General features: G+C 31.2%; 1 protein-coding gene across 9 annotated transcripts in view; it reads right to left on the bottom strand.

Moving 5' to 3' along the window:
* Positions 1-24,548, bottom strand: part of LOC106882502 (bone morphogenetic protein 1) — a 987,136-nt gene that overhangs the window by 961,090 nt on the left and 1,498 nt on the right. The gene's annotated exons all lie outside the window — the stretch shown is intronic.

Raw genomic sequence — 24,548 nt, forward strand, 5'->3', positions numbered from 1 at the left:
ATATATATATATATATATATATATATATATATATATATACACATATAAATATGTGTATGTGTGTGTGTGTGTGTAAACGTTTTGGATACACCTATGCACACTCACTTTCCCCTTGTTCTATGCTATTCAAACTGAAATAAAATATTTTCCACATCTTTTTTACTAAATCAGTAGACCTTAACATTTGGCATGCAATATTCTTTTTCTTTTGTATATTCTCATATAGCTGTTGCCATCTTTTCCCATGTCTCATTCTCACAATCCTTGTTACAGTCCTGTCTTTACTGAACCTTTTCGTAGCAGAATATTTCTTTAAATCTATTGGATTGCTAAAGGTTCCCTGCTGCAAAAGTGCCCAAATCATAAACTTCAGTCAGTAACTGATTAAAAGATACTCATATCCTTGTTTGTGTTTTTCCATATCTTATTCATTTGATTTATTCTGTACTTAATCTCTCTCTTTCTCTCACTCTTACAATAAACACCTTGAAGATATTCAGATAATATTGTATTGCCATGAGAGACAGGAATGAGATAGAAAACATGATCTCAAAATAGCTGGTGTTTCTTATACTTTTTTCTTTTTTTTAAAATGTAACTCACATGACTTTAAAAAAAATATCAGGCTAAGTGTTTTTCTACCATTTGTTTGTGTGTTTGTGTTTGTATGCAAATGTGTGTATTAACCCTTTTGATAACAACCTGCCTGAAACTGTCCCTGGTTCTATGATACAACCTTCTGGATTTAAAGTTATCTAAATAAAATCTTCCACCGAAATTTCAGGATAATTTGTTCCAAATGCGAATGTCAAATAATGACAGTTGAGTTAATTTTTCATTACTTTTAAAATTAATTGAAACAAAGTTGGTATATTTCAACAGAAATATGGTACGAAAAGAGTTATGTATATGTACAGATAAATGGAAAGGAGTAACGAAAGAGTTAAATATTTTCTTTTCAAGGATATAATGAAAATGAAACTCATTTTCATAGCTTGCTTTTTTTATAACTTAACATCAACTACGTCCAGAAAAATTTATTTAATTACATTATAATTATTCTTAATTGATAGAAAATAAATCAGAAACAAATCATATACGGAAAACAAAAGGTTTTCAAAACTGAAGAATAATAGAGACCACACACTCATACACTAAAAATATTTTTGATATATTTTATAAAGAAATATTAAAGATTTCACATAAGAAATGAACTCATAACAATGACCAACAAGCCTTTGTAAGATATTCTGCTTTCTGAAGCTTATCTATCCCTTGATTAGTTGTTGCTTTTAATCTAATTTGTACTGCCTATTAGCTGACATTAAATTAATCTTTAAACAACCCTCAAAAACCTGTTTTTCTACAATATAATATTTGACGCTTTTAATTGAAGAAAAGACAGCATTTTATTTTAACACAAGCTATGTGGTAATCATTTCACACCTACTTGTGTACATTTCTCATGAGCAAAAAAGACTGTGATTGATTGCAACTGACAAATCAGCACTAAGTACTGAAAGCTGGCAGAGAAAACCACAAGTGTATGTTATTGTCAAAGGATATAATACCACTGTTAATTTTATAATCTGACTGATGATTGAAATGTAGCTCTTTTAATACAGATTGTAAGATGACCATCATTTGTCAACCATTAGACATGATCTTCTTAGCTATTTAAATGTCAACAATTTAAAGCACTGAGAAAACTAAAAGAAGAAAATGCTCACACATACTTGAGCAATTATGTTCTTAATAGCATAATGTAATACAAAATAGGAAGAGAATGGAGAATAAGCTTTTTGTTGTACTAATTGTTTATAGGAGTGTAAAAAATCATTAACAAATTAATCTTTGCGTTCATAAAAAGAGAAAGAAAAGGAGCAGAAGAAAACTCAAAGCTTCTTACATAGGCTAATGGCGGAAGCTATATTAGTTGTTTATATACCTGATTCATAGGTGTTCTCAAAAAAAAAAAAAAAAACTATTAGAAAATATTCACGAAGAAGAAAAACAAGCTTTGTGCTACATTGTAAAGAAATAAAAAATACTTTTGTTATTAATACCTTTTCCTGTTTTCTGAGGTTTACCTATTTTTCAAGGATAACATCTTGAATGCATGAAAGGGTACTTAGTTTTATACCATGGAAATTTGAGCTCAAATCCTGCCATAGTTAATTTTATTTTTGACCCCTTTAGCATCGATAGAAATAGGTACCTTCCATCCTTACTGAATTCAGTCAATTCTATCCTCACCCCTACAAAACTGACATTGAGACTAGTCAAGTGACTATTTAAAATAAAGGTATATTTTTTTTTTTAAATGGCATTAAAAATATTTCAGAGTTGTATTGTTGTCAAGTGATATCTTGTAAAACTATTTGTTGAAACTGCAACAATTGCATCATGGAAGAGTGATATCAGCCATTTAAGAAGATAAACAAAATGATTCAATTCACTTTATGTTTATTTCTTCACCCACTTCACTCTCAGAGTGGTTGACGTTAGGAAGGGCATCCGCACATAGAAACCTTGCTGAATCAGATTGGAACTAGGTGCAGTTCCCCCCCACCCATCAGGCATACCAGTTTTCAGTCAAACCATCCAACCCATGCCAGCATGGAAAGCAGACGTTAAACAATGATGATACTGATGATGATGAGGATGAGCCCTATCTACTCTAAATATTTTACCTTTTATTTTTTACTTCTTTCAGACAGTAGACTACAGTCATCCTGGAGCACCACTTTCAAGAGTTCATTCAAACAGATCCACCTCAGTGCTTAAGGCTGGTACTTATTCTATGAGTCTCTTTTGCTCAACTGTTACAGGAATGTAAACAAACCAACATCGTTTGTCAAATAAACACAACACAAGCACGACACACACCCACACAAGCTTTCTCACAGCGTCTGTCTAACAAATTCACTCACAAGGCATTGATCAGCCTGTAGAAGACACTTGTCCAAGCTGTCACACAGTGGGATTGAATCTGAAACCCACATGACTGCACTTATAAACTTCTGAGAAGTTAGTGACTAGAATACAAAAGCGTAATGACATGTTTTTGACATTATTTACATTATTTACAATTGATGGATATTTGTCCTCATCTTGTTTGTTGTTAACACAACATTTTGGCTGATATACCATCCAGCCTTCATCAGGTGTCTTGGGGAAATTTTGAACCTGGGTTCTCATTCCTAAGGTATTTTTCAATGTTATTATTATTATTATTATTATTATTATTATTATTATTATCATTATTATTATTATTATCCTTATTATTCAGGTCACTGTCTGGAATCGAACTCGGAATCTTGGGGTTTGTAGCCTGCACTCTTAACCACTAGGCCATATGCCTGATGAAAGCTGGAGGGTATATCAGCCGAAATGTTGTGTTAACAACAAACAAGATGAAGACAAATATCCATCAATCGTAAATAATGTAAATAATGTACATAATTCCTAATCTCTTAAATATAGAAAATATTTTTGACAGTTTAGAGTAAACAGTAAGAAGAGAATCAAAAGTGGAATATAACAAGTTTTGTGCATTCTTAATTGGTCAAACTAAAATGACTCTTCCATGATACAAGTGGAAGGAAAATATTTTCTTTTAACAGATTAAAAATATCACTTTGTTTTAGAGAATGAAAATAAAAATTAAAGTAGAAGCTAATCAAAAAGCATTGAATTACTAGCCATTCTCTGTATTTCTACAGATTTCAAAGCAACAATAAATGATCTATCCAAAGAAAGATACTTAAATCTCAATGGTCAAGTCAATGCAACTAATTAATTATCACAAGGTGTGTAGATAATAATTACAAGCAGCAGGCTACACTAAAATTGACAAGAATTTCATTTGTAAGGAGTTGAATACAATTCTCCCAATAAGTACATCTTGGAGAAGCAAGTACAGATTTGCTCTTGATAAATTGCTTAAAGACAAAGTCTGTAATAAAGACTCTAAAATCTAATATCTAAATTTAAGAACTGGTTAGAATTAAGCTCATAACTATATCAATGTTCAAAACATTTGCACCCTTTAGATGAAATCATATTCAAGCATGTTGATTGCTAATGTCACTGGGGAAAGTATGGCCTTCACAACAGCAGTGAAACTTTAAAAAGTACACTAATTATAGGGTAAGCATAGGACTTAGAGCAGTGAACTACACCTGCACATGATAAATAGCAAGAGTTATTTGGTCATTTGCATAATGGTGAGCTAGAAATGAGATATTCAGTCATGTGTGACTCAACAAACATTTTATGCATCCTTTACCGTAATTGCACAAAATATATGATTCTATAAATCCTAATAATGCTTTAGAATTGGAAATTGGAAGTAATTTACTTTTTGTTTTAATTTCAGATGGTAGAATCCACACCAAAATGAAAGGGAAGGAATAAACTTCATCTGCATATTATTAAGTTATTGGGGTAAAGAAAGATTTTTAAAAATATATAACAAAATATATAACAAGAATTACATCTGGTAAAAAAAAAAATGCTACAAATTGTGCCAGAAATCATGTTGCTACTGAAGATATCAATGCAATCATAGCATAAAAATAAATAAGCTCTATAAGTAGTTTTATGTCAACATTTTTTCTCACCACCAATACACACCAATACAATATTATATAAATAATTTCTCTATATGTGTTTGATAAATGTATGATCATACACACAAGCATACAGACTGAGCCAATGAATTGAGAGGGATGAGTGAGCTATTTTCTTTTCAAAAGAACTTCCAGATTCCCAATGAATTCACTCAATTCAAGTCAAATAGAAAAGAGCACTTATAATAATGAAGTTATAGATTACAACTAAAAGCTATTATCAATAGCCTAACTTTTACTAAGTCATTGTTATTTTCTTAATGAAATGTGAACTAATGCAACATTACTCTCAAAATGATATGAAAAAACATCAAATGTATAGAAGGAAACTTGATATAAATACAATACAGACTTGCTGATAAGAAGCACTCAAATAAATTAATTAGATGAAACAAATGAAATATTTGGATATTCATGTTTTTCTTTTCAAATGATGATATTTTGGGCTAACTATTTTTTTAAACCCAACTTCATTTTTATAGAATATGTTTTTAAAATATTTGCTTTGCTTTTAATAGAAGAGAGTTATCAAGAGAGTATCAAGATTATAAATCTTTCAATTTATCTAAATATTTCAACATTATCATACCATGTATGCATGTTTGTGCATATGAATATATAGGTAAATAAACCATTCAATCCACTGCACCATAGTTTTACAGAGATATTTCTGCCGATACGTAATGATCCTTCATGGAAAATTAGTGAATCAGCAATTTTTTCTTGTTTGATTACATTTTTGCATATCAAAGTCTTCAACATTTAAACCAGACATATATCTGAACCAAATATAGAACCAGCTTTGTATTCAAACTGTCCAGATCCAACCTCTCACACTTACCCTACAATGTCATTCTAAAAATAAACAACCACATCATTGAAATATTGAAACTACATTAAGAATAATGTAAATAAGTATTACAATTGACAGAATAATCTATCATTCAGAGAATCTGAATGCTAAAGGTTAAGTTAGTATTATTGTCTGTGCCATCAATTAGATATGAATATTTTACTTAGTTCAGAATACCTGTGAGTGTATTGTAAGATATAGAATATATCTGTTAAAAAAAAAAAAAGAGGCAAAATACTTAAACTTATCTATGAAGGTTATTGCTCTGATAAAAATCAACAATATTATTTGGAGATATTTTTCATCTTCTGTTGCAAAGTTTGGTCGAAATATCGAATGATAAAATTGCATATATCTGTATAAGTTTATATAGGCTTTAAGACAGCCTGTATGATTCTAAATGAACTGTACCTGAATAAGATTCTACTTGACTGAATTCATGATATTTTATCACCAAGCTCTCTCACACACAAACTCCCACTATCTCTAGATATCATAATCCCAATATATACATACATACATACATACATATGCACGCACGCATGCACACTAATATAGAAAATGCTTCTTCAGTTTGTGTCCGTCTATTTCACTCACAAGGTATATGCCAACACACAGCTATAGCAATGTACCAGTCCGCATTGTTCACATATTGTGACAAAATCCATTACCATGTGATTTCAATATGAACTTCATAATCACACAACTATACTCACAACTATTCTTAACCACACAGTTATACTGGCACCTACTCTTAACCACAAGTCATGCTTGATCCTATACTTAACCACATAGCCAAGTCTATACTTAAATATCCATGCCTACACCTATAAATTTATGAATAATCTTATGTTCAACCCAGAAGCCACTAAAGAAAACTTTGTTACTGAAATTTCTCCTGAAGATATTCTATTCAGTGGAATAGAATTTGTATTTATTACATAAAATATGACATAATTATACAATAATTTACAATACTTTCATATTAGAACATAAGGAGCACTCCATATTGAATATTACAGCAAAATACTTTTGAGCATATATGCAATTAGTACCTTCCAAATTAATTAATGAGTGTTTCATTAACTTGTCATTGCTATTATTAGATTCAATGAGGTTGATCCTAAATGATTAGGTATAATGAAGATTATTAACTGGCTCTAAAGCAGTTCTCTTATTAAATGTATCCTTGAAATAAATGCCTACAGACCAAGATTTTCAATGGATTTCAGAAATACATTCCTATTTAAATGCAACTGAATGAAATTTTAGGCACAAGTCATTGAATTGTTGAGGGACAAATTGTAAAGTTAGTAATATATTTAGTTCAACTTGATAAGTTACTGGTAGATAAAAAAGAAATAATACAATGCAATAACCACTCAACCAAAAGCTAAAATTATCATATAATTTAACTGAATTGAAAATCAGAAGCTGTAACTTCAATAATATAACCAACCAATTTATTCCATAATTAGTGAATAGTTATGCAGGGAAGAAGTTTGCTTCACAACTATGTAGTTTTGTGTCCAGTTCCATTGCTTGACGCACTGGCCTAATGTCTTTTATTAAGCTTACCAATGCCTTGTGAGTGAATTTGATAAGTTAAAATTCTATGAGTTCTATTTTAAATACATGTGTGTTTGTCTCTTCAGTACTTGACAACTGATGATGGTTTGTTTTCCTCTAAAAAACAGATGATGAAATAACTACCAAACTTAAAATAAGCATTGGGCCAATGCTTTTGACTAAATCATTTAGCATGGCTGCAGTCCAATGACTGAAACAAGTAAAAGAATAAAAGAACCCCTGTAAATAATAATCTTATAAAATGTGAAGAAAAAAAACTATATAGGGATCTAATAATAGTTCTTCATCTTTATTCTGTGGGCCATAAATTGCTATTGCACTTAGTTTGTTAAATGGAGCAAAAACATTACAAAATTGTCTCCATCAGTCCATCTGTCTCCTTTATTTATCAATGGACATTAAATAATTTCTAAAGTTTCTTATAGCTTATTCAAAGCTTAGTTGAATACCATAGGATGACATTCTTCTAGTATACTGTATGACTTTATCAGATTAATAGCATGATTTAAATTATATTTTTATCTCTAAGCAGAGTTACAGTCATTCTACTACATATTCTATTTGACAGCATATCATATATAAGGTTTCTAAAGGACAGAAAAAAAGAATATAAGCAACATAAATAATAATGGAGAATTATCTAGTTGAGGACATAAATTTCATTTCAACATCACCATCATCATTATCATCAACAACAGTAACAATGCTAATCTGCCAGGTAATATGAATAAAACAAAAATATTTTTTAACATACTGAATATTGGAAGAAGCATCAGAAAAATAACTATACATCAAGAATTATATAGTCATGAAAGTAATTAGAGAAGGAATGTCTTCAACATATTAAAATGATATATTTCAAAAGTAATTCTTATTTAATTAAAATACATAGGTTAATTTACTAAGACAGTTATAGTTATTGAATTTATTTTCAATTAAATTTATCCCTTATAATCCCTTGCTATTTGAATGAGGAGAGAGATGATGGGAGAAAGTTGAGAGTAAAAACAAAACACTATAGCAAATTTCTAATATTCTAATTTTCATTATATCAAGTTTCTTTCCATCAGTGTGGTTGAAATCTAAGTACACAATTGTGATGTTTAATGCAGCAGACTATGCTGATAAATGCCATTTCATATCATTTTCTAAAGTTGTACCACTGGGCATCATCTATCAATAGTTACTGTGTGAACAGGACAGTTACATATCCTACAAATATAAACCACAGCAGGGTTCCTAACAAATATGATTGAACGAGACCATTTAAATCATGTTCACATACAAAATAGTCATAAAATGAATACACACACACACACACACACACACACACGCACATATGCTTACATATTCATGTACGTCATTGATCAAAACATGGAGAATAAAAGAGGGATAAAATCAAGAAAAATACAATATGAGAAAATAAAAGAAACAAGCATAAAAGGAGTGATTTGATACTGTAAACCAATATTCATATTTCTGACAAACTGCACAAATATTTGTTAACATAGAGTGAGACATTATCAATTACTTTTGTACACCTGAATAAAATAATTGTCTTGATCATTAGTCATCTCGTAAAATAATGTAACTTGAATAGTTTCTACATACATATATAACAATAGTTTAAGTAAAGGTTATTCCTAACCCAGCAAACCCAAAAAACCTAGCTGTACCCATCCCATCCTTTTATATATACATCTAAGACCATATACATCTAAGACTATATACATCTAAGATCATATACATCTAAGACCATATACATCTAAGACCAATGTAACCTTCATATATCTATCTTGGATGATATATGTACAACCAAATAGTCCAAAGTATTTTGCATGGTGTCATTGAGAACAGATATGATTGTTATTTTTAGCAGTTCGAGAGACTGCATAAATGCAACTTCATTAACTCATCTACATGTATGTTGTATGGGTACTTGTTAAAAAGAAATCCCATAATTTCTTAATGTTACAGTGGGTCACTTCTTACTACTTAAGCTTTTTATAGTATTTTGAATGCAATTCAGCCTGATTGACTCCTTAACCTACAGTACATTTACAAAGAATTAAACTTTCAAGTTACAATATTCGACTAGTTGAAAACATATCACTATTTCATTGTGTATGCAGGTGTGCATAATTATGTGTATAGGTCTGTGTGTGTGTGTGTAATGAGGGTATAGATTTGCATTAATGCATATCTAACTGAACACAAGTGGAAAGTCTTTTATCCAATTGAATGTTGAGCATTTTCTATACTTAACAATGTATCTTATTAGAGATGCTACCAGCAGGGTGTGAATTATGAGTTCAATGAGGAACCTAGCATACAGTTAGATGTCCATTAACACTCTTTTCTCAGTTTCTCAACCATCTCCTGTTTATTATAGTTCTCGAGCCTATGAAAGAGGGATTCATGATGGTTTATTTATAGGAACGTCTACATGCTATTGACCTAGCTCTCATAGTCGAATCAGTCATAATAATAGTGAAAAATTCTGAATGTAGGTGTTAAAATAAATCTAGTTTACAAGTTTTAGTGAACAGAGGTAAAAAATACAATACATTTAGAATACATCCATAATTTACATTGGGTGCTCCCAATGTAAAATACAGGAATGCAAGAGATGCAGAAGGATCAAAGGTAGGCTAACAAAGAAAGACATCATAATAAGGAAATGTTTTGGATTAATTAGCAGAAAGAACATCCATAAAATATACTTTCAAATACTCTGGGGGATCAATAGCTTCTGTTATCTATGTGATCAAATTAGCAGTAAAAGATGGACTCTCGAAAGCATTGCAGAGTAAGAACAAAATGAAAAATTTCAAGGAGCTATTAACTTTGCTGGCAAGATAAATTAGTCTTCTAGATAGATTGTGATGCTTGCATACATATATAGCAATGTTGCATCATAATGAAACATGAGTACTGAATGCAGGTGATGTGTGTAGGCTGGGAAGAAGTGAAGCCATCATGCTCTGGTAGATGTTTAAGGTCAGTATGCATGAGTGACAAAGAACATACAAAACTGAGAGAAAAACTAGGTATAAAAGGAATCATATTCAGGTGTAGAGGAAGAAAATATGTTAACATAGATATGTGAGGATGTGGCAATTGGGTAAAGAAATGAAAGGTGATAAAAATTTGTAGAAGAGAAGGACTAAGGAAGATGTAAGAAGAAGCAAAGGTTAACCTCAGGAATCTGAACAATGTGAAGGTGCCAACAACGGATCAGAACAAGTGACAAGGCTTTCTGTTGGAGTAAAACCAGTGTAACTCTGGCAAACATGAAAAGCTTAGACAAAGAGTAAAACAAGAAAGGTAAAATGAGCTTTGAAATATGCATGTAACCATCTATATACTTGTATACACATACGTATAAATTGTAAAGATTACTCAAAGACAAGCTGTGAGCATGAATTTCTCATAAATTAAAAAAAAAAACTTGAGGAAAGAAAGATAGAAAAAATGACATATGAATCAGTTCAGTAGCAACAGGTACCACAGAATTGATATGAATTCATGCAGTTAAGTGGATTCTGCTACAGGTACCCAAGAACCAGGTGGTGCATTCTAATCAAGAGCCGAGAGCAGATTCTGCTAAAATCACTCAAGAAACAAACATCAAAATTAGTCATTGCAATGGGTTTACCACACCAAGAATAAGTGCAGTTCTGCAGTCAACAGGTTTCTGCCAAATTTACATCCCCAAAATTTTACTTATAACAATTCAGGTTCACAGGGAACTATAAGTGTAATGTAAACTTCTTAGCCATGTATATGTGTACCCCACCATACACATATTCATATACACACACATATTCATATATATATATATATATATAGAAACGTCATACACTCTTTCTTTCCTTTCATGAGCATCCAATAACACTATCCATATCACGTCCTCACTTTGTTGTTTTTTGTTATTGTTTTTTTGAACTTATATATATATATATATATATATATATATAAGTAATGAGGTTAAAATGGTATTAATGTCAGTTGCTATGGAACAGCCATGTTGAAGTGGCGATAAACATTACTTCTCAATATAGTTACAACTCTCATCTCTGATATTTTCTAACTACACACACACACACACACACACACACTCACACTCACACAGGCATGAAATTACATACTTAGGCACAGACATTGCAGCAAACTTTGCACAACACAACAACTTGCACAAGTGACTTCTGCTATTTGTCCTTGGTTAATCAATGCTTTGTGAGTGAACTTGATAGATGGAAACGGTGTCCAGTCTTGACATATACATGTGTGTTTGAGTGTGTGTGTGTCTGTGTATGCTTGTTTCCCTGCTCATCACACCATTTAAATGTTGGTGTAGGTTTGTTAATGTTCCTGTAATTTAGTACTTCAGCAAAAGAGACTGATAAAAATAAAAGGCATGTAATAAGGGTGATCTGTTTTAACTAAACCATTTCAAGCTGGTGCCCAGCATGAGCAAAAGTCCATTGACTGAAACAAGAAATAGATTACGATAAATGATATATTGAAAAGTCAGCAAAAGGGTGAAAAAAATCTCTAGTGAAGATTTGGCTAGACAAATCTCAAAAATCAGCAATATTGAGGCTCCAAAAGATTGTGTGAAGTTTTGACCCGACAATATTTTTGCATGATAAATTTTATTTATGCAAATAAGAAATTATTGATTTTTATCTCATATATTCTTTTCTATAGGTTCTTCATAATCAAACTTACTTTAGGGTGAAGGCCTAACAATCCTCCAAGGAAGTCTCATAAAATGTCTACTCAGAAAGTCACTGCATGGATAGTATGTATATGTATACACACACGCAAATACAAATATGTATGTGTGTGTATGTGATTGTGTGTGTTTATGTATATATACACACACACACTTAGAGCCAAATGAAATCATAGTCATAGCCAATATCAGTGACATGTAAAAGGTGCCCATGATGGTAACACATAAGAGGCATCCACTACACTCTGTGGAAAGGTTGGTTTTAAGAAGGGCATCCAGCCATAAAAACCAAGCCAGAACAGACTGGAGCCTGGTACAGCTCTCTGGATTACAAGTTCCAACCTAACCATCTAACCCATGCCAGCTTGGAAAACAGACACTAAATGATGATGATGATATACGGTTTAGTAGGCTATGCAAAGCTTTTGCCCTATTTTTGCATAACCAGCTTTTTACTGTAGCTGATGACAAGCAAGTCAAACAACTGAAAGTGACATAAACAAGCATAAAATAATCTTTTCCAATACAATCTTTTTCTTTAAATTGACTAAGTGACAACCTAATACATCTCCACAGAATATGATGAACACATGACCTTTGACACATTATGGTATTCCATCTAATGTTCCCATTCCATCTAATGTTCAAAAGCTGAAATATTGAAAACCTCTTGAAATTAGAACATAACAACAAGCTTAAACCTCCATCAATAACACTAAAATCTCAATATTACTTATATTAAAGAACTGGTTGCAACACTACTCCATTGTTTGTTACTCTTATACCACATTGCTAAAACATGTATGCTCTTTACAAAGGCAAAGAGTATGCATTCATGTATTCTTTGCAAAAAATATGCAGCCATTCGCGAGGGAAAAAAATGTAAATAATGTGAACAATTTTGCCCCATTTTCATTACAGACCCATAAAATATTTTAGCTTTATAAAGTATGAGTATGTATTGAAGATAGTATGTATTCTATATCTAAAAGAGTTGAGGTTTTTTATGGCTAAGTCAGATGAAGGTGAAAGCCTAATATTGTCTTTCAGGATATGTAAAATTAGTGAGGAAAAGGGAAGAAAAAATAAACTATGCTCAAGATTTGCTGCAATAGGAAGCAATTCTCAGACCAAAATACCTAATCTGAATGCTCGTCAAAGATGAAATCTTCCAATGGCACCCTGAAGCTGGTGATGATGGTAGTGGTGGTGGTGTTAAATTGGGCAACAGAGACTTACTAGGTTACATGTACACATAGAACACATAAATACAAATTTTTACTACATTAGGAAAAAAAACTCCTCTTAAGGATAAAACATGAATCACGAACATGCTCCTATCACGAGTATGCCCGAATGGTTAAATAATAAAATGTATAGAATTGATATATCTATGAACCCATTCTGTCATGTTACAAGGTGGGAACTCTAGTCATGATAGTAAATAAATTATAATTTACCTTATCCTCTATCTAACATTCTACAATAAAAGTTTTCAGGTTTTTAAATCTGCCAATTTTGCACCTACTTAAATTAAAACCTATGAAAGTGCATGTCTTTCGAACTCATTGCAAAAACACATTTCAGTTTTTCCTACTTTCAGAAATTGTTCCCCAGCCCCTGATTACTGCAAACTGAACATCAGTTGCTTCTGCCTAAGTTATCCTTCCATCACACCAATCAAGCAATGCCCATAGCAACTAAGAGCATTGCCTCTCATTTCCAAATAACTGATATTAAAAGAAAACTACATACCAAGGGGAATGTATGTGTATTTCTATCTAGTAATTATACTATTAAATTCACAATAATCCTGTGTCATTATCAATGTTAATCTGATTTTTCTATCTTTCTCTCTCTCTATCCCTTTCCCACTTACACTTTCTCTTTTTGCTCCTCTCCCTGATACATGTAGCTCTGCCAAAGACAAGCATTGGTTTCTATTGGCTTGTGATTTTTACACTAGATTACATTTCATTTAACATCGTATATATGAAAGAGTTGCATAGTGTTTGCAGCTACATTGTTATCATTGACTAGAGTAGTGTGACAACCACATAGAAATTTTCCTCTGTTAGCTCAATGTAAACTTTATGATATTTAGTCCCTGATCTAACAGGCTTATAATGGAAGCTACTCTAGTCATAACACCAATGTCATTTTGCATATCTGGAACTAATTGTCTAGTAAATCTAGATAGGGTATGACATGAATGTTATTTTGTCAGTATTTCAATCACATTGCATGGCCATGTAGAGGCTCCTTTATTAAATAATGTGACCAGCTAACATTGATTTACATCATGTTATTTGTTAGGTTGGGATACAGCAGAAAGCAGCTCTGACACCCTTTCTCACCTTTTCACATTTTTCATTTTCACTCCCTCAGAGATATCTGTTTAACAAGAGGTATAATGTGACAGATTGCAAAAAGAGTTTCATGTATGTGTACACGTGCATGCATGCACACACACACACATTAATGTCATTATAATGAAGATTTAAACTGGAGGAATTTGAGTTGTATAGTATGAGAATGAAATAGCTTTCAAGATGGTTGTGAAGAAAGTTAACACAGCAGCCCTGAGATGAACAAGACAAAAATGAAAATTAGAATTGCCAAAATTTTAATACTGCTTGATTCTACAACAAAGTGCAAAATCATTTTATCACAATCCACAAAACAAAAGTGTGGGTATATAAGGACACTTAAATAACTATCAAGACATGGAAGTTGTGAAAATTTGTAGTTTAAATCTGTGTAACTGATGTTTAAGTAATTTTGTGAGTTAAATAAATATCACAAATAACAGTTCCAAACTACCCATTGAATTTCTGCTGAAGCTAATGCAAGGTAAAGATCTTATCTAAAGTAGATTAAGTGCAGTGGGATTCATAATGGCTCTCAGAGTGTATGCTTCTTAGAAGTTATCCTACTCAAGGGAGTAACATACAAGCAAGCATTTTCCCCATAAAACTCAGCAAGGAGAATCCTCAAATTATTGCCTTCTTGTTAATCACTTTTATATGTAAATATGTAAATGGAAAGAAAGAAAGAGACCAGATTTCCAAACATCTCAGCTCATCTTGCTATTAGATTTTAAATAATAGTTCTGATTAAAGTTTGTTTGTGGTGGATGTATGAAATAGCCTATTTCAACTCACCACATAAGGATATCCTCTTCCATAAGCAAAGCATGTGTATTTATGTATACAAGTACACACACATATGTGCGTATTTTTTTATTTTACTGATTTCAGCCACTGACTGATGTCATACTGGAGCAAAATCTAGAAGAGTTTTAATCAACTACATCAAGCACATTTATTTCACTCTGGTACTTCTTTTGTCAGTTACTATTTCAATAGCTAAGTTTATTATTCAGTTGAATGGATGAAATGCAAAACACCAATTTAACTATATCATACAGAATTACACACACACACATACACACACACAACAGGTTTCCACACAATCACACACACACACAACAGGTTTCCACACAGTTTCTGTCAGCCATATTCCTCTCATCAGAATATTGGTCAATTCACTCTGGAACCATGTCACTCACTGCAAAGCAAACTTCTCAACAACATGGTTACATTAATAGAATGCTTTGACTAACTGTTAACTGAAGTGTTAAAGATCAGCATCAATCAATGATGCTGTCTTTTTTAATGATGAAGATACTTAATTCTCAAATAGGACACTGTGGTACAGACTGCAGCTATAAATAGTGTTTTATTAACTTCTGGTGCTATGATGAATTTCTGCTAAAAGAAGAGTTGTGCCAGGTTAAATTGCTCAAAACATATTACATAAAGGTTGGGTAACTATCACCACACACATGCCTGAGTGTGTATCTGTGAGTGGGGATGTCGTTTGCTGAGTGAACAGGACATGAAGAACCCTCTTGTAATGTTTCCTAGCAGCTGATGTACAGGAGTTGAGACAGATCAGCTTGCTGAAGCACTCGAGTACTTTAAGATTTTTGTGCCTATCACCATTTCATACCTGTGACTTCCCAAGTTTATCACTAAACCAAAGAAAGACAAAAGGTGATCTTTGTTTAAGGTGGGGTGGGTAGAGGTGGGTGTTTCCAGTGACAAGCTTTGAGATATTAATGCATATCATTCTGAGCTAAAATCAGATATCATAAGTCATCTAATCTACTACTCTAACATTCCATCAATCTGCTGCTCTGGGCTAGTACCTTACTATCAATTTGAAAAAGCAAAAAGATGGGATCTAAACTCAGAACACAGGAAGCAAAAACAAATGCTACAACACATCCTATCCTACTCTCAAATGGCTTTATTAATTATTTGACACTATATATATATATATATATATATATATATATACATATATATATATATATATATAGTGTGTGTGTAACATAACAGATTAGGGATTTGGAATCTGGGCAGTTACCTTTTCTGCTCTCTGATATAATCCAGATTTGGTTAACCACAATAAGGTAAACAATTAAAAAGTACTTCATTTGATAGGTAAGTCCTCAATTAACCTCAAAGGATTTCATACAGCATACACAGCATATGATCAAGACATCATAGAGAAAAATGGTGTACAGGAGTTGAGATAGATCATCTTCAAAATTTATTTATTACATCATTAGTATTATTCTCATTAGATTCCAATCCGACATGCTTCTGCAGGACGTGTGTCCTAGTTTCTATTGATGCATTTATGAGTTTTAAGTTGATTCAACTGTTCTACAACCAATTCATCCAAGCTAGACATTCCTGTGCAGATATGTTAAGGTATCATCCATGCAGATGGGTGAAGTGAATACCTTGAACAAAGCTGCATAGACATGCCTACCTTGGATGAATATGTACAGCAACTGAATCAAATAAATGCGCCTTAATGTTACATCAAAGGAGACTAGGACATGTATCCAGCAGAAATACATGTTGGATTGGAATTTAAAAATAGTAATACTGTAATATTATAAATAAATTTTTAAGATGTATATTTATAATATTACAGTATTACTATTTTTAAATTCCAATCCAACATTTAACATCCATTGTCCATGCTGGCATGGGTTGGATGGTTTGAACAGAGCTGGCAAGCTGAGGGGCTGCTCCAGATTCATCTGATTTGGCATGGTTTCTATGGCTGGATGCCCTTCCTAACACCGACCACTCTGAGAGTGTAATGGATGTTTTTATGTGCCACCGGCATGAGTGGTAGTTGTGTGACATCAGTATCTGCCACAACTATGATTTCACTTGGCTTGATCAGTCTTCCACTCAAGCATGTTATATTGCCAAAGGTCTCGATCAATTGCTGTGTCGCCGTGAGGTTTAGAAACTTGCTTCCCAACCATGTGGCCTTAAGTTCAGTCCCACTGAGTAGTACTTCAGAATAATGTTTTCTACTATAACCCTGAGTGAACCAAAGCTATGTAAGTGAAAATGGGCAAAGGAAACTGAAAGAAGCCTGTAATATATAATTATTGCGTGGGGTGGGGGAGAGGAATCACCATTAGTCAACTTGTTATTTTAGGCATAGCAATTATTTTATTTACAACCTTGTATGTTTTTTCCCTAGGTGCCCCTGCACCTGCAATATGTCTTTAAAGATGATAATGTGGAAATTTGACTGAAGGAACTAGATATAAGACCTAGTTAATTTGAAGACAATTACAGAATATGACAAAGAAACTGGAAGAATTACCTGAAAGACAGTTTGTATTCTGATATTTAGGGGTACATCACTGGCTACAGTATAAATCATCTTTGACTAATGCTTTACTGAATTTGATGCCTCACAAGTGGTAAGATTTCCAGGTGCTACATCTATCTAGTGTCTTGCTGTTTTGCTCAAAGAACTTTATTTGTATTCTCAAAAGCAGTCACTGCAGCGCTTTTGTACAATTTAAACCAGTCATAGAGACTCTACAAATTGGCTCTGATAAAACATGAATAAATGAATAGAGCAACAAGAGAAAAAAAACAAAAAACATTCAATAAGGGTTGCCAAAAAATTAGCATGCTACAGAGACTATCTTATTGCTTTCACCAATCCTTACTGTGTTGGTGGGTGTATCACAGACCTACCAGACTTTACCACTTAACTCTAATGACAAGGTTAAGAATACGAGTTTGCAAATTGAATGATTCTTCCATCTTGTTAACATGTTGTATATTCTATTTTGACACTGATTTAAAATCAGTATCAACAATCTTATGTTTCTCTGCCCATAATTGATACATAAACACTAAGTGCAAAATATACAGAGACTAAATAATAGATTATTTATTTCATTTACATCTTTGTTATATACTATCAGATATGTATCTTTATTATTATAGTTATATATTCATTTATTCATTTCAGCATTGATAAAGACTAAATTCAAAATCATTGTAACTGTTTACTTTGTGGTACACTCATTCAGCTTGAAGAAATTTGTTCAAATATTATGATTAAAATCCTAGAAGATACCAAATATTGACATTCATGTTTTTTTTTTGTTGTTCTTTATCCCCACCACCACCACCACCACCACACACATTGTTTGAGAATAACATTTGAACAGCCTTTAGCACTGATACCTTATACTGAATTATAAACACCATGACGCTAGTTTAAATGATCTACTTTACACATTATTTTAAGCTGACATTGCAAAGTTTTTGTTTTTTTTATTAGCGAATAAAAAAGCCAGGTTGCTTATAATGAACATGTCTATGGCTCAAATTCCAAAAACTGAAATTTCCTAAGATTGATTATTTCTCTAGAATTCAATGTTTCCTCTGAGAAACATAATTAATTTTTACTTTTATATCACTTTTCAGTTATTATTGTTATATATATATATGATAACTAGAACTCCATTGGTCCTGATGATGAGTGCTCCAGTTGATCTGATCAATAGAACAGCCTGCTTGGGAAATTAAGATGCAAGTGGCTGTGCACTCAACAGACATGTGTACTCTTAATGTAGTTCTCTCATAGAGATTCAGCATGACACAGAATGGCTGGCCCTTTGACATACAGGTACTACTTATTTTTGCTAGCTGAATGGACTGGAGCAACATGACATAAGGCATCTTGCTCAAGGACACAGCACACTATCATGAATTGAACTCACAATCTTACAATCATTAACCAAATATCTCTCATATATATACATATATATATAGGAGGTATTTGGTTCATGATTGTAAGTATTAATTTCACTTTACATAATACATATAATAAAAATAGTGAAGCAAATAATAATATGACATAGGCAATCAAATATTACACACACTGATATGCTTTAATATCTGTATTTTTTAAAAGCAATACTAAATTTAAGAATAACAGAAATTTAACCTTGAATAAATAAATATGGTAAAAAAATATTAAGGAAACAATTATATACCCTGCTTTGTTGCATTATTCAAAAAGTTCAAAAATTATTTTCTATTACCATTTCTCAATTACTGTTCGCTGTCATCTTTTAATAACCAATTTTCCTCATCTTTGTATTTTGGAGCTCATTGTGTATTGGAATATTGTGCATGTAACGGGTGTTAACTAGTGAGCATCGTAACATCAACAATAAGGTCTGATCATGAGATTTTGTAAAAAGATATATTTGAAAAAACTCTTTGATATCATTGGGCAGTTAAATTTAGCTAAACAATATTGCTTCGATATGTTTCAAGTAATGAATAAAAGAAATGACAAAAATTTCTTCAAGGTTGTAAATTCATAACAAATCTGAAATATCAGACTAGTAAGAACTAATGATGTAGGTTTATTACCTTAAGATATTGACATAATCAATTATATGTAGACACAGTTGTGATAACCGTAACAATATATGTACATTATTTGAATATGTGCACAGATAAATAGTATTTCTCTGAATTTAGATAACTATTGGAGATTATAATTCAGAGCAAGCATCATGTGTAAAATTGGTTAAGTTAAAACAGAAAATGGATATTGAAATTTGGATAAGGAATGTTTATATGAGTGATGTAGTTATTAAACAAAGTAAAATCAATCAACAAAATCCTTCATATTAAACACTGAAGTTGTAAGCTCTATAAAAAGACTGGTGCTCAGTAGAAGAAACCAAATTATATGATCCTGGGGGAAAAATAACCATCAAAAACTTTGATGAGCTACAAGATGTAATCTTGAAAGATGTATAGTTGAAATAAAACATTAAAAAATGTTTAAACATACATGATCTCCAGAAGTAGGTCACTCATGTTCTAAAACTGAATAACTACAATAGAGACTAGTTGAGCAGTAAACAAGTTTTAAATTATCATTCAATGAGTCTTACCCAACCTATTTAGAAGAAGAACCCATAAGAATTAAGAAATATAATTTTATGGAATTGTGGTTATCTTTCAAAGTTATATACTTGAGAAGTATCTAAACAGAAAATAAACTGACAATATATATAAAGACAATCCATTCACCTGCTAATAGCTATGTGGTAGGCATTGCTGCTGATACACGCATTGAGAGCTGATAGAAAACCAATGGAAATACAGAAAATGTTTAGATAAGCCTTACAGGAAATATTAAGAACAAATCATGAAAATTTCCAACAATCACTAAATCATATATTATATTTTGACATTGTTTAATTTCTGTGCTACATTATATGTGAGTAATTATTAATGAAATGAACAGAACTAATTTCATTAGTGTCACCCCAGATAATAGTTTTGTGGATGGTTTACTACTTAAGCTGCTAAGAACTAATAGCAGTAGAATGGTACATAGTTGATTAGAAATTTTAAAAAAAATATATAATCTTATTGTATTTCAAACAATTTTAGAAATTATTCATAATTATATATTTTAGCTATAAAATATAAGTGTTAAATATACAAAGAACAGTATATTTACACAAGTATTTATTATAAAAATAGCTATTTAAATTCTCTAGTTAATTAACAGTAAGCATGTGATGAAAATATTAAGACATATTCAGGATCTTTATGAGTGCATGTTTGCTTGATAAGTCTAAATATCAGAGTTACAATACATTACATGAACAAAAATTTCTTATACTACTGCTTGTATTGTCTCATTGAACAAGTCACTTTTCCATTTCTCTTTTAAATTTTTTTATATAATTTTCTCTGTATATGTATGCATATGTGTGTATGTGAGTGAGTGGGTGTGAATGAATGAGTTTGTGTGTGTGTATGTGTGTGTGTATGCATGTGCATGCATGCATGCATATGTGCATGTATAATTGTTTGTTCGCAAACCAGATTATTTCTTTATACCTGAAGCTTTTATATGGTTGGCATTAGATAACTGCACAAGACCTTTAGGTATGAGGAAATAATTCAGTTTACCAATGCACAATTTTAACAAAATCTACACATTTCTACAACAGATGTGTATTGAGCACTTTGCATTTTTTTAAATTGAAAACAGACAAATACATGCACGCACATACACACACATACATTGTGTATGAGTGAACATGTGCAATAAGTTTTTTAATTGAAATGTTTGCAAGGGAAATCATACTTTTCTTATGTGTGCCTCCCTGTAATTAATCATTTACCTATAAAAATTTCCGAGTTCCTGGATTTAGAAACATTTAAAAATGTTCCTGAGAGAATACATTAAATAAAAGATGCTTAAATTTTGAGAAACTTGTTCTATGAATACTGTATCTTTCTTCCTATCAGATACAATAATCTATATAAAATTATTTCTCTTATTTTTTTTCACACAAACGAAAAGATATTTGAGACAAATTTGTTAAGGTCACATAACCATTTATAACAATAAGAATGTTACGATACTTATTCCTTATTTAACAAGATGGAATCGTTAGGAAGAATTTTTCAAGCTTATATAAGTGGAATAACAAGCTTATTTCACAAACACTGGTAATGTCCTCCCTTTATTATTGCTCAGTTTTTCTGATGGTCTTACATTGAGCCACTAAAGTGGTGTAGAACAGTTTTAATATGTATGGATGCTGTAGAAATAGTAAAACACTAGAATCTGTTTTGATATTAAGGAGACAGAAATAGATAAATTACAGCAAAAATAATTTGAAACTTGAAATATAATTATTGAAGAAATGCAGAGTTGGTTGATGAAGTGTTTTATACACTTATTGATATTTTATATAATATTCTTGTGTCTGCTGTTGTTGTTGTTGCTGATGCTGCTGCTGCTTAGATGATACTAATACTACAGAGGGGATAAAATTTGCAGTAGAAAAATACAAAATGAGAAGAAAAGCTAAGATGTGAAATGAAATGACCACATGATTATATAAATAGATAGATGTTATAGATATTCAGGCAATTATCAACAACTATTGTTAAAATCTAGCACAAAAAAAAACAATAAACGTAAGATATACAACTTTTATTAAAAAAATCTTTGAATAAAAATCAATGGGTAACGCTTCACTATATAGCTGCCACTAACATGCATATATTCTTCAGTTTGTAGAATACATGTTTATTTTTAATATAGAGAGATGTATATTCTTCTGCCAGCATTTTTTTTTACCATTCAAGACACTGTATTCTTTAAAAGTGGAATCATATTTTTGTTTAAATCCTCTTCTTAAAATTCTATCCTTCTGAAAAGATTTTTTGAATTTTGATAAAAATGATTAATTTTTTTCTTCATTATTAAAAACATGAAGAATTCCTACTAAATTGCATCATATATGTTCATCAGTTAAAATAAGCTAAGTGGTTTCTTGCTATTTCTGTTCCTATTACTTGATGTGTCAATACTATGCTACTGATAATAAGAATTTTCACAGAGATAATAATCCAAAAATACCAATGACAGTAGCAGCAGTAAACGCAGTGACAATTAGAGAAGTAGAAGAAGAAATACACAAAAATAAGTAATGAAGAAAAAATATATACATCATAATATCTTTTGAGGGTGTGTGAAAAGTAAGCATTAATTAGCTCCCTATAAGGTAAGAAATAAGGTAAGTAATAAAAAAAAATATTTAGACTTTAAGGTAATAAATATTTATTATTGTATTTGAAAAGTAAAAGAGAAACAAAAATAGCCTATCTTTATCCCTATATGATATGACAGCGTCGAGGTGGTATTTCATTTGATGAAATCTTAAATTTACTTATGCAATATTAGAAGCTTAAACTTGGTTAATAACCTAATATTCCTTAATTATTGGAGAGAAAATCATTTATTTATCACTTAGTTCTTTTTCTTCTTTTTTTTTTCTTTTCACTTCTTTTTCCTATGAGAAAATTGGCTGGTTATATCAAAGAAGTTAATTTTGGTACCCACACTTAGATTTTCCATTTCCTGAAGAGTAGCTATTATAAGCAATGGTTATAAAAGATGACAGTAGAATTACCAGTACAGATGTGATTGGGTGTCATTTAGAGGAAAAGGAAAAGAAAAAGATCTATGGCAGAGAGAATTATAAACCTCCATAAGCTTCTATAGTTTTACCTTTAGTTTAAAATATTCATTTAAGACGTTTAATGTATTTTCATCTTGTGCTACATTTTAGTATATGATGATATTATTAAATTATATTTAGGGTATTTACAACATTAATCTAAAGACATGGAAAAATAATAAAAAATTACACAAATAGTTGAATTATAATACATAAATATGCATTTTTTGTTGCTTTCCTGCAACTCTCAACAAGTAAATTTCAATCATTCTTCTATTTATCTCCATGTTCAATTAGTTACACATACTTGCTATCAAATAATTTGATAAGAACTACTTTCCTTTTGATAAAATAATGACAGTTATAATGAATTTCTTTTTTTACTAGGTAGAGACAACAGAAAAACCAGAAAAGATAGGAAAAATACCAAAATTTTACAAAAGCTATTTCTGTTATATGAGATTATTTAGATGACAAATTACTTAAATTTATAGCTTGCAATGACACTGTCTCTTGGAATACTAATCGCACAAAACATTAAGGCTGCCCATGTGCAAAATGAAAAAAGCAAAATTTCATTTTTGTACATAGCTTATTGAGCTGATGAAAGGGAAAACACTGCTGTCTGTGAGCTTGACACTTTCCTTTAATTCTTCTAAATATACAGACACATTAACATACCCCTGCAAACTTCCAAGAAAACAAACAACAGTAAGTAACAACAGAAAAAACAGGAACAATTAGGAAAGAGGTAAAGGATTGTTGTGGAGAAAGAGAAACCCATTTACTTTCCATTCATTTAACAGTTTTATTGCTATGTGAAAATATTTGGATATATCTATGTACACATATACACACACACACACACACATACACACACACATGCACACACACACACACACATGCACACTATCGCAAGGATATACAAAAATATAGGCAAACTAAAGTGGCATCATGCCTCGATTATGGTTTCTCATTCAATCAAGGATGCTTTCTTTTAAAATTAAATCTATAAATAAAATAAAATCTATAAATGTTGCTAATATAAAGTCTTGTTTTAGCATGTATTAATCATATAAATGGTGTTATTATTTTATTGACTTATATATCTTTAATTTAATATTTCAGATGAACATATATTTATGTATTTTTAGTAATCAATAACAACAAAACTATAGAACTCATACTCAACAAACTGACCCCACCACAACCATCACCGTTTACAAAAAAAAATAAATAACCAAAAATTGGGAGATTTATTATTAAAAAAAAATGATCAAGTTCTTCCTGTAATATTATACATATCTGTTT

The sequence above is a fragment of the Octopus bimaculoides genome, chromosome 4 (assembly GCF_001194135.2).
Source record: "Octopus bimaculoides isolate UCB-OBI-ISO-001 chromosome 4, ASM119413v2, whole genome shotgun sequence".
Taxonomy (NCBI): domain Eukaryota; kingdom Metazoa; phylum Mollusca; class Cephalopoda; order Octopoda; family Octopodidae; genus Octopus; species Octopus bimaculoides.